The sequence below is a fragment of the Choloepus didactylus genome, chromosome 10 (genome assembly GCF_015220235.1).
Source record: "Choloepus didactylus isolate mChoDid1 chromosome 10, mChoDid1.pri, whole genome shotgun sequence".
Classification (NCBI taxonomy): Eukaryota; Metazoa; Chordata; class Mammalia; order Pilosa; family Megalonychidae; genus Choloepus; species Choloepus didactylus.
Window position 1 is genome coordinate 22662786 of NC_051316.1, and position 5912 is coordinate 22668697.

The following is a 5912-nucleotide window of genomic DNA, read 5'->3' on the forward strand; positions in this document are numbered from 1 at the left end:
AAATTCCTTTACACTCTTACCCAAATCTTTACTGCTACCTCACACTATTCTTGGCTCTCCTTCCACTTCTGTGACTTTGCTAATGGTCTTTTCCTCACACAATTTCATTCTCCATCTCCTGTGAGGTCTTTGTTGTTGAGAGAGCTGGAGGTGGAGTCAGCCTATCTGGATTATTATCCCAGCTCTGTCATGTATGAGCTGGGTGACTGGGGGCACAGCACTTAATCTTCTTACCTCAATGTCTTCATCTAAAAAGTGGAAATTCACCTGGTTCTTTGTGGAGAGAAGATAAGTAAGCCCAACTGAATCTGATAGGGAGAGGGTAGATTAAAAAAAAAAAAAAAAAGTAGGGGACTAAGGAAAAAAATTAGAAAAATAAAAATATAGAACAGAGGGAAGGAGGCTCTTTCCACAAATATATGTTCATTTTTCCCGTGTGGGCAAAAATAAACCAGCCAACTATTGAAGAACCCAAGGTCTCCTATGTCATCCTTGATAACAGAATCCCAAACCCATGGCTTGTAATTCTCTAAAGCTCGCTTTCAGGAATTGAGTTTCGGTGGGCTATTTTAGCAGCATTTTGCTACCATGCATCTGGGCTCTAATGAAGCCAAGTTGAAGCAGAAATCTGGAGGAATCCCAAGATGTGGGTGTTGTGAGGCTTAATGGAATGTAGAAAGTGTACAGCCCATCTCAAAACAAAATCAAGGTGTAGGCAAAACAGATCCCATTTGAGACTTTACATGCTGAAATGTCTGTTAAAATGTTGTCACATTCAAAGTGTTTTTTTTTTTTTTTAACACTGAACAGTCGAATTGCAAGCTTGACACAAAATGATGAAATACTGACAACAAATAACAGCAACAACAAACTCTCAACCTTGCTAGTTGATAGAAAAATGCAACCTGAAATCACGTACAGGTCTAGGTTTTCATTGTGTCACTAGTAACCTAAGACTTGAAGAGCCACCAAAGGATATTTAATAAAAAATAAGAATAACAATAAAAAAATAAAAAACCAAAGCATGATATAAATATGTAGGGATCTCTAGTAATCATATCAATTTTTAAAATTGTTTGCTTATAATGATATAGGGATTTTGATTCTAAGTTTAGAGCTTCCATTCTGATCTGTGCAGGATGCATTATCATTGTTTTAAATTGAACTATTATGATGAGGGAAATGTTATTTTAAACCTATTTGTGCAGCCATATTATGTAATGATGGTGAGGACAGACTCTGGAGATAGTGCCTCTGGGTTGGAATCTGTGACTCACTACCTGGGTGACCCTGGACAAATCTCATCCTCTCTTTAAGGCTCAGTTTCCATTTCTGTAAAGCAAAGATACAAATAGCACCAGTTTCATAGGGTTGTTGGGAGGATTAAATGATTAAAGTGCTTAACACGGTAACGGGAATATACTAACTGTTCCAAAATTACCACCTGTTATATGATTTAAGAATTTGAGGAAGCTACAATGTTATCATGTTAGCTTTGAAGAGGCAAAATAAACCTTAGAAAACACTTATGGAGAAATCCTTGTTAGTCTTTGTGAAAGGTATGAATATCACTGTAAAAATCTCACCAATTCTTATCATTGTATTTTATTTTCTTTGAATAAGATTAATGATGATTCTGAGTCCCTGTTGTATCTAGCTGGCAAGAAATTCAATCTCAGTCTCCTTCCTTCTTTCCTTCTTTCCTTCCTTCCTTCCTTCCTTCCTTCCTTCCTTCCTCCCTCCCTCCCTTCCCTTCCCTTCCTTTCCCTTTCCTTCCCTCCCCTTTCCTTCTCTTTTCTTTTCTTCCTTTCCTTTCCTCCATTCCTCTCTCTATTCCTCTCTTTCTTTCCTTCTTTCTTTCAGGGGGAATCCTTTCTTGAGGGCTATATAAGAATCAGGAGTCAAATGTGGTGCCTGGGAAAGAAGGGTGTCTACCCTTCTGTCCCCCCCATCATTGCTGAAAGCTGATGGGTACATGTCCAAATTTGCATAGTCTTTTGGATCAGAGGGCTTGCTTTCCAAGTTGGGGTAGACTGTGACATCGTGGCAGGTAACTGATTCTTATGCTTGTTTCAGTTATCCATTGCTCATCATGGTTGCTGCTGATTTAAGTTATTAAAATTTGGGGAGTTCCTTACATAACAAAAAGTAACTGAAAAACAAAGGGTGTTGCAGGGATCTCTGAAGAGGTTTGTAGCCTCTGCCTTCTTGGTACACCAGGAAGGGGAACAGCCTTCCTGGTGCACCATAAATCAGCTGTTCACCCCTGTCATGGTTGTAGGGCCCTCTTCTCATGGGATCTATAGTTCTAGAGTCACATTTAGTTGCAGTGGAATATCCATACATCATTCATCAGTCAGCATGGGCTAGACTTATTTAATAATTAAAAAACAACAACACACAGACAAACCCAAACCCAAGAGGTTTAATGCTTAACATTTCTTTGCTATCTTTATTATCATGCAAGCTACAACAATTAGCATACAGTACTTAAAGTAATAAATTTAGGAAAAAATGTACAAACATTTTAGTTATGAAGACAGAATTTCCTGGTATTAAATTTTGCTCCCTTCAACTGAAAATATCAGTTAGGTTATCGCAGTTTATGGATTAAATATAAGTTTGGAACAGTCAATACATTCACAACTGGGTTTTAAATTGGGACAGTCATATCTTCCCAGAATCTCTAACAATGTGATAAATCCATGGCTCAGCACTACTTTCTGCTGAGAAAAATAAGAGGAAGACAAAAATATACAGTAAAATGTTTAGATTTGATAGAAAAGACAGATTTCGATTTGTAAATATTTAAAAAGAAACTTTTTTCAAATGAATATGCTTTCTTTTGAACAGCATAGAGGCGGCTACTGCTGAACGCAGAGTGCCGGGGATGGCATCAAAAGTAAAAGACAGAACTGCCAAGCATTTTCATTTACTTCAAAATATGCATAAATTGAAAGAGGGGGAGATGTTTCTAGAAGAAAAAGAGCTTGAATTGTTCCTGTGAAAATAATAGAGACATTATTAAAATGCACATTTTACTTTAACAACTTGGACAATTTCAGTGTGAAAGTTTTCGTTTGAAGGTTATTGAGTAGCGTCTTCACCCAGGGCCAATTGTAAAATGAACTGTTTTCTATTCCCAGATGGCCCAAAATGTTCCTGTTGTAAATATCAGAGTGTAAAATGCTTTGTCATGGCTCATTTTAATGCTTGATTCATTTATGAGCAATGGTTTTTGGGACTCAAAAGATTCCTAAATAATCACACAGCACATTTTCAAGTTCAGACTTTATAGCTGTTGCCAGACCATCTCTAAGTGGACCTCAAGGTCTCTCAGTCTGGCACTGTTGGCATTTGGAGCTGGATGGTTCTTGGCTGTGGGATCTGTCTTGTGCATTATAAGATGATAGCAGCATCCTTTGCCTCCACCCTCTAGCTATCAGTAGCTTATCACCAGCCCCAATTTTGACAACCAAAAATGCCTCCAGACATTGCCAAACATCCCCAGGGTAGAGAGGGACAGAAAGGAGGGGAATCATCCCAGTTGAGAACATTGGGCTGACGTTACCATTGAGAAACTGACCAACTCTCAGTTTATTAAAAATATGTGTGTATTAGTTAGCATTGAGAGTGTTTCCTCAGTATAATTATATTGTCTGTTCAATAACAATAAATATTTCAATCTGCTCCATAAAATATTTACCAGAGGCCATGTGTAAAAGGTTAAAGAGCATAAGTAATTAAAAAAAAAAAAAGAAAAAATGTTCCTTTGACTCAATCTTTGCCTTCCTGAGTTTATGGTAAAATGGGGATTCTAACGACACATGTGCCTGAAGAAAAGTGAGGGATAATGGGTGTGTTCAGAAGTAGATTGGGCGCGATATGGGCACAAGGTGGGACAGCAGGGCCTCTCTTCACAGAGCTTGCTGGTCTACCATCCCCTTTCTCACCCATCCTGTCACCATTCTCCATTCACACTGATTCAATCACGCATCTCCTGTTATTTGCTCAAGTGTCTTCTGGGCTTTGTCTCTTGAGCAGCTTGACACATAACCTCAAAGTGGCCACTCAACAAGGCATGGAATTCTCTCTGCCACATAGCCTCAGACTCACACATTAGATTCTCTCTCATTTAGGCTATGCCCAGTATATTTTGTGCCTGCTCAGAGAGGACTACAACTTTATGACTTGAGAACTTGAACAATTATCATGATGATAAAAATGAGTCAACTTTTTTAGGCTCAGTCTTCCTAGTCAATGTTTGAATCATTCCATCCCCTGACTTCCATTCCCCATTTGTTGAATGTTGCCCCAGTAGCATTCGCCACCACAGCAGCCACATCCTCCGCTCCACACACAATTCAGTTTTCGCACATGGCCAGGCAGTCTCCTGAAGTGCTGGAGAAAGACCCTTCCCATAGATGAGAGATGGAAGCAGACTCTTGAGGTGGAAATATGTCAATATTTCCAGAACTTTCTGTGGAACATAGGAAAACTGGGGAATATAAGATAGAGCATTAGCATGACATTTAGTGTCCTCTCTATTCCAGTCACCAATAGTCATTATTCTATGTCTGTTATAAAGAATAGTTACCACAAGGTGACACAACACGTCGGCATTCTCTGATCAGGGCTGAGGTAAACGGGATCTCACCTCCCACATTCTGAGTGGTGAACTTATGCAGGGGACAGCAGGAGGATGTGTTTTAATCACATCTTTGACTCAAATTGTGTCTATTGCAGATGAAATCCCTAAGTCTATTATATATATATATATATATATATATATATATATATATGCTGATTATGCCATATCATTCTCCATTCCGTACTTCAACAGTTATCTTTTATGAGCAAAACCCTAGATTTCTTTCAAATAAACACACACACACTCACATACATGTTAAAGTGTGTGTAGGTGTATATACACATACACTCATCTACCAGCAGACATAGTCATAACTACCTGGTGAACTGTATGATTGCGTGTGTTTATTAAAATACCCAGCAGAGATGTTTCCATACAAAATTATCTCAGAGACCTCTCCATCATCCTTTTTGATCCCTCTTCTTTCCAGGATCTTGGGCTTCAACTACCCCTGCATCAATTTCCAATGGCCTCATTTTTACTCCCTGCAGTCCAAGCTCCCACAGAGAGTTCTGAGCCTTGTCTTGCCTCCTGACAGAGGCTCCCTTCCTTCTTCCATTCTGAACATTTTTGCATCTCATCCTCTGATTATAAATTCATTGACTAGCTAACAGCCTAAACAATTAAAATAGGTATTAATGGCGGATAAATTAAAATACTATTCCTCCCATGTGGCAGCTCCTTTTTAACCACAGCTGTCAGTCCTTTATTTTAAAATATTAGTTTGTGGTATGATGGACAATATTGCAGGTCTTATAAGGTATTTTGTGTTTCTTAAATAATAATATGCATGTGTATTTCAAGGAATAGATAGATCCTTTCCAAAGTCAAGTAAATTATTCTTTGGGTATCTCCTTTGAAGGTCGAGCTATTTTTACATAATTTGCCAAAGGTTTGTGGTGGGCTCAACGCCACAAGATGAACAGAAAGTCACTGTGCCGTGAATGCCAGTATAAATATCACTGATAGGATCAGAATTATAATGCAGTCTTCCTTTTTCTGTCTACAACGAAAATTTATCTCCTGAATACTCACTTGCCTTGCCAAACTTGATAATCGATTGTAAAGCCAAGAGCAAGGATAAAATACCTTAGAAGATAATTACAAAAGAAAATGTTAACAAAGAAACCCAAACAGTGTAAAATGTGATTTCTCTATCAATTAGGCTTCAAGAATTGGAAACTTTAAATAATTCCATTATTTTACCACTAAATGAAATCTAAAGGAAAGATTTAGAGAAAACAAATGTCAGAGAAATCTG